The following is a 12,793-nucleotide window of genomic DNA, read 5'->3' as shown; positions in this document are numbered from 1 at the left end:
GCCTCACTTTTCCAAGTTAAAGGAAACTTGACCTCCTGGGGTGGTATCTGAATGTTCTTCTCAGGTAGTCATGATATTTCTCAGATGAGTATTAATTTGCTGTGCAGTCAGGTGAGTGAGGACAGGAAGAGTATTCCTGCTCTTGGCCAGGGGAAGCTGGAGAAGAAGGCTATTTTTAAAAATCCAAAAGTTTTAAAGATTGATTTTTGGCTGAGTTACTATATCTTCAGAAATTAACTAATAATGTGAATCACCTAAGTCCCAAGATACAAATCACTTTAACTAGTATAGTAAGTCATTGGGAACAAAAGGACAATGTATAAGGCAGTAAAAATGGATTTTATCATGGTCAATTATATATTTGCAATCACAATTGGTAAAACAAATTCTGATCAACAACACATATTGTAAGTCTGTTATCAGATGTAAAAATATCTAGGTTGAATCAGTGGCAATATGTAACTGATCTTTTTTACATAGAAAATTAATATTCCCTTTTTCAGAAATAATGTATGTGGATGAGTCCTTATGGTATAATATTTTCCTGAAAATCGAATATGGTAATAATGGAAGTAGTTTAGAACAGCATGGGTTTCATGGTAAAAACAGAATGTAACCTTTTAATGTATGAGAAACAAAAGTCATTTTATAGTCATATCTATATATGATTGTATTTTTTCATTCTTCACAATGGTTTTCATTAAGTTTTAGGAAGGCTATGAAAAATACTGATCAATTCACATAAATAAAATACTTTTGGCTGACTTCATCCTTATGGGGCTGACAGACTCTACAGAGACACAGCTGGTCCTCTCCATGCTCTTTCTCCTGATTTACCTGATCATGGTGCTGGAGAATGCCAGGATGATAGTGATCATTTGCCTGGATCCTCAGCTTCACACTTCCATGTACTTTTTTCTCACTCACTTGTCACTTCTCAACCTCAGCTACTCAAGTGTCATCACTCCTAAAACCTTACAGAACTTACTGACTTCCACCAAGAGCATCTCCTTCCTTAGCTGCTTCACCCAGATGTTCTTTTTTATAGTCTTTGGTGCTGCTGAATGTTTCCTTCCTTCCTCAGTGGCCTATGATTGCTATGTAGCTATCTACTGCCCCCTGCACAATCCAATCATTATGTCCCCAGGACTGTGCCATGCCCTGCTCACTGGCTCATATGTTACTGCCTTTTTATATTGCACTGTGATTATGGTTTCCATGAGCCAACTGCACTTCTGCAACTCCAATGTCATCCAGCACTTCTTCTGTGACACATCCCCTATTTTAGCCCTGTCCTGCAGTGACACCTCTGAGGTTGAAATCATTATATTCATTTGTGCTGGATCTAATATAGTGCTGTCCCTCATCACCACATCTGGATCCTATGTGTTCATCCTCTCCACTGTCCAGAAAATTAATTCCACTGCTGGGAAGAAAAAAGCCTTCTCCACCTGTGCCTCCCATCTCCTGGGAGTCACCATCTTCTACAGCACTATGATCCTTACTTATCTAAAACCAAAGACATCCTACTCCTTGGGAAGGTATCAGGTGGCTTCTGTGTTTTACAGGATTGTGATCCCCATGCTGAACCCTCTCATTTACAGTCTCAGAAACAAGGAGGTGAAGAAAGCTGCCCCATCTCCTGCAGAGAGAGTGGGTTCTAGACAATTAAAAGAGGAGTGATGCTAGGCATTTACAATTTTCACCTTGTCTTTTTTCTTCTAAGAAATTCTTTGTTCTCATTCAAAAAAATAAATAAATCTTTCTTTTCCCTTTCCAGCTGCTCTTTATTTAACAAATGCAATCTTGGATATTTTGAGAGACGTACTTACAATTTCATATTATATTTGGAATCATCAATTAAATGTTAAATCTAAGGTGTAAAAATGTGCACTATTAAGGAAAACTTTCATGCAAAAAGGGAAAATTTTGTAACTTTATAAACTACATCAGTGTAATATTTCTGTAAACCTCAAATTTAAAATAATTTTACAATGAAAAAGTACTTCATTTTTCATATATGATTCTGTTTATAGTGATTTTAAGCAATGAAGTTTTGGGCAATTGCTTTCAAGTCACAATTACTCCCATTATATTCTAGATCTTGTGCTTCTCTAGCATTTGACACACACTAATTCACTGAAATAATAAGTTTCTGTATGCCCACCTGCACAATATATAATAATTCCATGTCTCATCAGAAGATGGACATAAAACTTGTAGGATAATAAAAAATGTGCTGACCATTATCACCAGAAGACTTGGAATCCTATAATATTTTAACATTATAAACACCACATATTTCTGAGTAGTATTCCATTATGTTTTCAAATCTCTTTTATTCAATTTAATTTACAAACTAGCACACAGCTAAAAAAAAAATAAGGTAGCAATTCCTACTTTAGCATTAGGTAATATATTGGAGTAGAATTAAGTTATAGGGAAGTGATAAATCTTAACGTTGAAGACATTTTAGAAAATGATGATTATATATAAAAGAGTAATACATATGCATTGTTGCCTCTTTTCTGCATGTTTTTGTAAATCAGTGGTTCTTAATTTATGTTTATATATATTTAGCACAATTCTTGTCCTTTCTTGTATAATGTTTGCTGCTTTATTTATTCACCTTAAGTTTACTATCTAATAAACTCTGCATAATTAAAATATGTAAGATTACCATGTACTCAGCATATGAGAAAAATGACTATTTTCATAGTACAGTGCTTTGAACCTGAAATGTACTGAATTTACTAATTTGAAAATTAGTGAGAAATGATAGCTCTTAGGTGTGTTCCTGTGAGCCATGTGGAGACCAAACCTTTTTGTGACATGACAATGAGCTTCAGCCATTGGCTTATTTGACTTTCTCTTGATGTCTTCAGATTCATAATTTTCTTTCAAAATAAATGAATGATTATCACTTTTGCCTCATATGATATAGTTTTAAACTAAACCTGTTGCAAAGGAAAGAACTGACAATGAATTTATAATATGTGGCATCCATAAGCTTAGATCAAAAAGAGGGATCAAAATCTCCTATTTTTAAAATATTTTATCTCTACATTTATAATGTAAATTTACAAATTCTGTTTGATATTTTAAGGTTATTGTATAATGTACAGTACCAATTCCAAAGTAAGCTAATTTATTTCAAATTGTTTAAAAATTATTACACTAATTGCTTTACTCCAATCATATGATTATAGAAATAACTACTATTTGAAATTCTAATAATTTTTCCTAATGTTTTATTAGTTAAATAATTAAAATCACAGTTTTGTATTCTGTACATGAGTTGTATTGAATTTGTGTTTTGGAATGTTAATTAATTTCTTCCACACATCCATATTTGATATTTCTAGGTAACCACGCTATCCTATATTAATAAGGACCATTTTCATAAATAATTATGTAGTCAGTATCATGAAATATTTGCCTCATAGTTTGTTTTGCATTTCAGAGTGGATGTATATTTTCAAAAGAGTTTCTATGTGAAAGCTTTCTAATATTTCTTCCAATGGCTTATAATGTAGGCAACTTTTTATGGTGAGAACCTTCATGTAATGGTGAGCAAGTGTTCATTTTGAATTTTGCTTTATACATGACACCGAATATCTGGTCCAGTGTGCCTGCTCATATTTTCCAAACATACTGCTGTCTGAGTAAAGAAATGATCATTAATTTGCAAGAAATCATTTTGTCAGGGTAATGATTTGATAGTCCTCAAAAATATTTTACCACCTATCAGCTATTAAATTGTTATCTATTTACACATATTCTTCTGTAAACTAAGTATTGTACTTAGAATAATTGTACTTAGTGATGACTTGAGATTTAGAAGTTCTTACAAGTGAAGTTTTCCAAAATTATTTAGAAAGAAATTATGAATGGAACTTTTGCAACATTCATTACAGATAGAAATTTTTCAGTCATATTTTCTACTGTGCCTTAAGATGATATATATGATTGAAGTATTCTATAAGTGTTAGATTCTAGAATGAAATATCAGAAACATTGTTTGTCAGAAAAATATCTAAGATATTGCATCACGCCATGACATAGATAATTACTTTCCCTAAGTCCCTTAAGCCTAATTTGGCCTTTCCCTGCCTGTGAAGCCCCCCATAAACTTTGTCAGATGCACACATCTGCTAGTTTATTAATTTGGTTCAACCTCCCTGCATTTTTATCATTTTGAATTTATACTCCCTTCTCTTATCTTTTTTATTTCTTCTATTCTCATATTCACTCATATATCCCTTCCTTCCATGTTTTTTGTACATAAATTACCTCATGAAGGCCTATTTTCCTCCTTTCCCACCTTTTCACTCTCCCTTCCTACCTTTTCACTCTCCCTTCCTGTTCTTAGGTAGTGAATTTTGCAAAGAAGTTTTACACTTGATCATAGCCAAAAGACTGAGAAGTGATTGCAAAGAAATTTTAAATTATATGTTGATATATGGATGTTCAACAGATATTGACATTATTGGGGGTTATTATGTGCAAAAAATATTGCTAAGAGTTCAACATGTTGCCAAAGTTGAAAACAAAGGAGCAGATTGCATAGTTCCATGCTGAGATAGCATGGACTAAGACACATTACAACAAAGCCAATTACTCAAAACATCTCCACACAATAGGTCTTCCACTCTTCATTCCCTGTGATCTTCAAACTTTACCACACACACACACACATACATGCACAAAGAATCATCAGAAAACAAGGAAACAGTATGTTTCCCAAATTCATAAATCCCTCCCCAAAACTGATCACACTGCTGTTTCACTGGAAGAAATTTGAAAGAATTTTAAAAAATGATTGTGAAAATGATTAATGATAGCAAAAATGGTAGAAATGTTAGCTGAATTAATGAAATACTTAAATATTTAATGAGATCAAAAAGATATAATAGAGACCTGAATGAATCAAGGAGGAAATCATCATACAACATATGATAGACTGCTTCACTGAAAATAGAAATTCTGGGAAAAGAACTAAGAAATCCTAGAAGTCAATCCTTAAACAGTCAAATGAAAAATTTAACTGAAAGTCTCAACAATAGTTAAGATGAATAACAACAAAAAACATCATAAATAATGACAAAGTGAATGTGCTGCAACAATGGCCCAGTAAGAAGAATGAAGAAAGAGAAGCAATGAGAAGATTATTTGAGAAACATTTGAAAATCTCAGAAAATAAATGAAGACTCAAGTAGCATGATAAAGTACAGGGCAATGGCATAGAAAACTTATTCACTAGAATTGTAGGAGAATCTTCTACTAGGGAACAGAGGCAAATAAACATGACCAAAAATGAAACTCCTTATAGAATATTCTGGTCAAAGTACCAAAATTTTAAACATAGAAGATTAAGGGCAGATACAAAAAAATGCTAAATCATTTAGAATTATTAACTCAGAGGCATAAGCAAATTTTTTCAACTGTAAATCTAAAAGCCAGAGGGTTGAATTGATGTATTTCAAGCTATGAAGAAAATAAATACAAACTTACTGTTCTATACCTAGTCAAATTGAAGGAAAAGTAAAGATGTTCAAAAGTAAGTCTAAAGAAATATTTACTGAATAAAAATTGTTACAAAAGTTCTTAAAGGAATTTTCCAAATAGATAAAGAGGGCAGGCACAATCATGAGATTAAGGGAAAAAATGAATCTCATTGTGGTAATATATTAAAAAAAGAAAGAAAGAAATATCTGATATCAAACAAACACAAAAAAGAACAAAATAAAATATATTAGTACAAAACACTTAACAATATTTATTAAAATTGTCTTCAGTCTTCATTGAGTGACATAAAATTACAGATTGAATGAAAACACAACATCCAGATATCTGGTGCCTGAAAGAATCACGTGTCTCCAAAAGACACTGATTGAAAGTTAAAGAAACTTTAGTCAGTTTGAAGAATAAAACAAGATGGAGGTGATATGCTTAGATCCACCAATGTAGACATCAATAGACATTATTCAATGGAGTGAAAGAAGGCCACTGCCTATTGGCAAAGGGAGCAATTTACCAAGAGACAACCATTATAAACAAGTATGTACCCAACACTGATGTACCCAGTTTCATGAAACATTTCTTGACATAAAAGGTCACATACAATTCAAGGCAATAATTTTGGCTGTTTTCAATATCCTACTCTCACAAATAGATGGTCAACTAGAATTAACACAACTAAGAAAAATTAGACTTTGCTATAATTCAAATAGACTTAATAGAATACTACAGATATTTTCATTAAAAAACAGAACAGTCCACATTCTTTGTAGAATTTCATGGAAATTTCTTCAAAACAGAAAATATTTTAAACCCATAAAGTAAGTGTTATTGAACTTCAAATTTTAAAAAATCTCAGGTGTCCAATAGTATCATGATATAATGACTCTATAAAGCAACACCAAAGAAACCACAAAGAAAAGACTGACATAGTGATTGAAAATTACATTACTGAATAATGAACAGGTTCCTGAAGGTATAAAAAAATAAATTCAATAATTCCTTCTAATAACTGATAATGCAAATTGCAATATATCAGAATCTGAAGGAAACAATGAAAATAGTTTTGAAGAAAATGTAGAGCTATGTCTAGGTTACAGAAAAAAAGATTATAAATAAATAACCTAATGATGTAACTAAAGTTTCTAGAACAACAAGCAGTAATAAAATTGAAATCCAATGGATGGAAAGAAATATATATGTCAAAGAAGACATTGATGTGAGGCAGGGATGGGTTGGGGAGGAGCTTACATAAAAGAGTTACAAAATGTCAGGTATATGTACCAGCTCCCAGAGCTTAAGCTAATCATTATGTATTACAAATATATACCAATAAAAATATACAAATGAAAATTATGGAAAACTTTTTAAAAATGGAAATGATATTGGAAGTGAATAGAACCCAATTGTTCTTGGATGGGCATAGTTTACATTGTTAAAAACATGATATCACAAAAGTGATCAGGAGATTGAATATAATTTCTACTAAAATACCACAATTGTTCACCATTCTTGAAAAAACAACCCTGAAAATCATATGAAAACTCAAAAGACACAGAAATTCTGAAATATTCCTGAGCCAAAAGAATAAATCTGAAGGCATCTCACTACTTGATTTCAAATTAAAATCCAATACCATGGTGGAGAAAAAACACACAAATTTAATACTGACACAACAAATATGAACATCACGAGAATAGGACAGAAAACAGGGAAACAACCACATGCACCACCAGACACCTGATTGTTGACAAAGGGAACAAAAATTTATTCTGGAAAAATGACAACCTCTTTAATAAAAGCCAAAGGAAGCCTGGATATCCACATGCAGAAGGTAGAGATAGGATCTCTCACTCTCTTCCTGTACTGAAATAAATATGATCAGAGACTAGATGTAAATCTGGAAACTTGAAAACTGCTGAAATAACTCATAGGAAACCCTAGAAGTTGTAGGCACAGTCACAGACTTTCTAAACAGCACACAGTGGCATCAGGAGGTAATATAATGAATGCTCAAAAGGGACTATATCAAATTAAAAAGTCAACTGAAGAGGCAACACACAGAATGAAAGGAAATTAAAGCTAGCTATTCTTCTGGTAGAATACAATTATGTTTTATCAAAAAATTAATACCTGTAAAAGAAAAAAAAATCCCAAACAATAAAATGGTAATTGAGCAGATAATTTTAAAAAAGAGAATTAAAAATATCTAATATGTCTGTGAAACAATATTCAACAACTCTAACAATTATGAATATGCTAATTAAAACAATAACAGTCCATCTCATACCAATCAGAATGCCTAACAAAGTTAATAAAATAAATGAAGGTTGGCAAGGATGAGAGAGAAATGTGCCCTCTCTTTTGTTGGGAAGGTAAACTAGTACAATCAGTTTGGAAATCTGTATGGAATTAAAATAAATAAACAGGGAAATGCTATTTTATTCAGTTATGAGAAAATGTCAAATGGATGATACAGCAGCCCATAATACTAACAAAATAAGCCATTCTCAGAATACTATATATATCACACTGCCTCTTATATTTAGAATTTAAAAATAAATGAATAAGAGATGGAAGGAAACTAGAAAATCACTTTGCACAATTGAGGAAATGAATCTGGGAATAGGGGAGGTAAATTTGTAATTAGATGAAAATGTATCATATTCATATATTCATATAGCAAAACAAAAATTATACTGTGTTACTAATTTTGCTACTATTTAAAAACATTGTACATTGCATATTCAACTGCTGAAAGGAAGGCACAAAGATATGAGGAAACAACAATTTTATCTAAATGCAAAATTAAGAATGGACTGCTCTATAGAATTGGCATTAGAAAATGGTGATTGATGGCATAATAATCACCTGTGAAGGAAGAAGACCTCATGTGGTCTCATTTTCCATGTTCTCCCAGGCCTCTTTATACAGCAGTTCCTTCCATGAGTACACTTCAAAGCACTTCTAGAGTTGTGCTTAGATGACCTACTTCCACATGAGTTAGGTCATAGAATTTCTTTGTGGACAGCTTGTGCACAGAAATGGTGGTAGAAGGCCAGAGAGCTATTTCCAGGTTATGAGGTATTTGCTAGGACAGGCATTTTACTGTGTATGACTTTAAGAATGAATGGAAATTGATAGAGCCACCTTTGAGGGTGAAAGCAGATCCTGAGAAGTGTTACTAGAGGAAGGTTAGAGAGATATTGCTGCTGAGGTGCTTCCCAACTGCTTAATATCAAAGTTCTCAGCCTTCCAAAGAGATGTACTTTGTGGTGCTATGTTCTGATGTGTAATAATTTTTCCAAATGGAGCTCCCATAGACATTTCACAAAAATTGAGTTTAGCAATTAGTATGGGCAGGATAGTGGGGTTAGTAAATGGATGGTAAACTATTCATACAGGAACAGAGGCAGATATAGGAAGAAGAATAGGGAAACAGAAAAGAACTGACTGAAGAATATTATCCAATCCAAGCACATAAGGACAAGCATAACTCCTTCATTCAATTACATTTCTTTTAATAAATTTGTAAGTCAATCACACATCCCAGGCACATTTGCAAGTCTTCAAGATACAACTCTGTGGCTGATCAGACACATTATCTAGCTTCATCAACTTGACAGCAGCATATTAGTTGATGTAAATTGTAACCAAAACACTCAACTAAAGTAATAGTATAGAGAACCTCCATCACGTGGACACCAGAGCCCTCAGAGCTCACCACATGTGCTTCTTGGTATCTTAATCCACACTGAAGAGGCACAGAGGGACCATTAATGTCATGGTAAGATAGAGCAGAAATGAACATCAGAGAGAGGGCCTGTCCCAGGATCCTCAATGAAAATTGAAGCCTACTGGGAAAGTGAAGAAAATCTATGCAATAAAGGTACACTGTACCACCGTGATTGGTAAATTGATGGGATCAGCACCTCCCATAGAAACCCAGGCTCACTTGGATAGATAGAACAGCTGGATCCTGCAGTAGAACCTTGCAGAGTTCAATCCTACAAGGGGTCAGGGAGCTCAACGTGGGCCTTGCAGCCAGAAATAAGCCTGAATCTCAGTGAACTACAGCTGGCTTACTGACACTAATCAACTTAGGGTCTGTGCACTGCTGCCCACATTGCCTGCCAGGACAACAAAGACATACTTTGAGGGAGGTCCTTTATATTTTTTTCTTTTTTCTTTTCTTTTTTCTCTCTCTCCCTTCTTGTTCTGCATCTCTCTCTTTGTTCCTGTTCCTGTCCTATTTTGGATTGTTTTTCTCTCTCTTCCCTTCTGTCAACTGTCACTATTCTTACAGGAAGGTGACAGTTTCTACCTTCCCTGTGGCTCTTTGTTTGTTCTGCTCTTGTCTCTGTTCCTTCATTCTGTCTTTTCCTCTTGTCTCCAACAGTCTCCCAAAATTTGCAAGACCTTTCTGTGTACTCTAGCCTCACTTCTAACCTTGTTCTCTCCTTCTATCTCTCTATATCTCCTTCCCCAACCCCTCCTAAATGCTTATCCTGAAGGGTAAATTTGCTGTATTGAAGGGTTTATTTACTACATATTTTGAGCTGATCCTCCACTTTGATCTACCTCACATGGTCAAAGGTGACAGATTAATTGCTACCATAAATTGTCATTTTACAAGCTGTGTTTGAAACTATTGTTAATGCTGATGTAGCAATTGGGCTAATGTGTCATGTTTGATCTAATCAGCTGTCCTCCCTGGTATACTGAAAATGAGATTGCCTAAGAGTCATTAGAGACTCAAAGCCTAAAAAGAACAGCTATACCTGAAATATATCTCTGAGAAGCAATCACTCCATAGAGGCTCTAAATACCAGTAATAAAGATACTCAAAATAAGAAATATTGGAGTATAAGCCCAGGATTTAAAACAAAAAACAGCACCAACAACAGAATTAAAAATGAGAAGACACCTTGGCAGGACACAAACACAGACTTCCAGCTCACCAAAGGAAATTCTCAGGGAAACGAGGTGGAAAAATATGATAATCAACCACCTGGACACCCTGAACTGATAGCACTGGAAGTAACAAAAAAGATGAATGAGGCTCCAGAAAAATTCAAAACAGAAATAATTTCCCAGATAACTACAAAGATGGTGACCAGAGTGAAAGGCATGATTAAAGGCTCTAGAACAAAAACAGACAAAAAAATAGATGAGCTCAGGACCATGATGGAAGCCATGAATGCCCAGCATAGGAAAGAAATGGAATCCATGAGACAGATTCAAACAGGTATTCAGGAGATTAAAAACTCTATTGAAAGTATTCACTGCAGATTGAATGAATGAGAAGATAGAATATCAAATATAGAAGACAACATTGCACTTAGTGACCATGAAAAGAGAGATTTTTAAAATTAGTAAGGGACCTTAACAAACCCATCCAGCAGCTGCTAGATGATGCAAAGAAGAATAATGTAAGACAGATAGGAGTCCACAAAAAAAAGCAGAAGAAAAGACAAATGACTTAAAAAATCTGTTCACAGAATCAATGTCAGAAAACTTTCCAAACAGAGGAAAAAATTTGACATATAGATAAGTGAGGCATATACAACTCCAACTAGCCATGATCAAAAAAATCTACACCTAGACACAAAGAAAACTCAACAGAAAAACAAAATTCTACAAGCAGTTAGAGAAAAGAAACAAATCACACACAAAGAAAACCCCATCAGAATCAGAGTGGACTTTTCAACACAAAACCCTCAAGTCAAGGAGAACTTGGGGCAAAGTATTTCAAGCCCTAAAATAAAATAACCTCCAACCTAGACTGTTGTATCCTGCAAAATTGTCTTTCAAAATTGATGGAGAAATTAGGTACTTCCATGACAAAGAACACCTGAGAAACTTCATGAATAGCAAACAAGCACTCCAAACAATTCTAAACAATAGCCTAGGAAAAGACAATGAGAGTCATAACTCCATGAGGACCAACAGAGCAAAGCAATTAGGCAAGGCAAGAAATTAAAGGGAAAGGAGAAAAAAATAAAAAATATAAGAGCCAATAACAGTAAAATATCATGAAAGGATGAGTCAATACGTATCAGTTATAACTATCAATGTTAATGGTCTCAACTCACCAATCAAAATAAATAGACTGGCTTCCACTTCCATCGTGCTGTCTGCCAAGCCAGTGGATGTGCAGCAATAATATGTCTGCTCTGATGCCAGCCATCATGCCCACTGCCTAGAAGGCCACTGACATGGTTATTTTCCTTCATGGATTTGGAGATACTGGGCATGGATGGGCAGAAGCCTTTGCAGGTATCAGAAGTTCACATATCAAATATATCTGCCCACATGCACCAGTTATGCCTGTAATATTAAATATGAACATGGCTATTTCTTGTTGGTTTGATATCATTGGGCTTTCACCAGATTCTCAGGAGAATAAACCTGGAAGTAAATGGGCAGCAAAAAATGTAAAAGCCTTAATAGAGCAAGAGGTGCAGAATGACATTCCATCTAACAGAATTATTTTGGGAGGATTTTCTCCAGGAGGAGCTTTACTTTTATACACTGCTCTAACCACATAGCAGAAACTGGCAGGTGTCACTGGACTTAGTTGCTGGCTTCCACTTTGGGCTTCATTTCTCAGGGACCTATCAGTGATGTTAACAAAGATGTTTCTATTCTCCAGTCCCATGGAGATTTCAACCCTTTAGTTCCTCTATTGTTTGGTTCCCTTATTGTTGAAAAACTAAAATTGTTGCTAAATCCAGCCAATGTAATCTTCAAAATGTATGGAGGTATGACACATAGTTCATGTCAACAGGAAATGATGGATGTCAAGCAATTCATTGATAAACTTCTACCTCCAATTGACTGACTACAGAGACCTTGTGTAGAAGTACACCAGCAGCATTGTAGTAGAGTCTAAACTTTTTCCCATTCCCAATCTTAAAACTTCTAATGTTTGCAGTGTTAAAATATTTTGGAAATACACATCAATGTTATATAATAATAACATTTCCTTGTGGGAAATTTATGATTTTTAAGTTTCTATACATGTATTTGTATAATGTGATCCAGAATATACTAGTATTAAAATAGGTGAGGTAGCTAGGTTGTTTTTTCCCAAAAATAATTCAATAAAAGAATACAATTCTGCAACAAGATTTTTTTATTACATCACTTGAAAATTAACAATATGTTAATGATAACTTGTTCAGGTAAAATGAACAGTTTAGGTATAAGTGATTTATGCATGCTGTGACTTAGTGTATGGATTTATTCCAAAATTACTTAGTCACCAGGC

At 34.0% G+C, this 12,793-nt stretch overlaps 1 pseudogene; it reads left to right on the top strand.

The window, feature by feature from the left end:
* The first annotated feature begins 11,672 nt into the window (after positions 1-11,672).
* LOC147828865 (acyl-protein thioesterase 1-like) lies at positions 11,673-12,364 on the top strand (annotated as a pseudogene).
* The last annotated feature ends 429 nt before the right edge of the window (positions 12,365-12,793 follow it).

This window comes from Heterocephalus glaber, unplaced genomic scaffold (assembly GCF_053883595.1).
Source record: "Heterocephalus glaber isolate CG9 unplaced genomic scaffold, H.glaber_assembly_v1.0 deba00000896, whole genome shotgun sequence".
NCBI lineage: Eukaryota > Metazoa > Chordata > Mammalia > Rodentia > Bathyergidae > Heterocephalus > Heterocephalus glaber.
The sequence above is the reverse complement of the archived record's forward strand: the minus strand, read 5'-3'. Positions and strand labels throughout refer to the sequence as shown.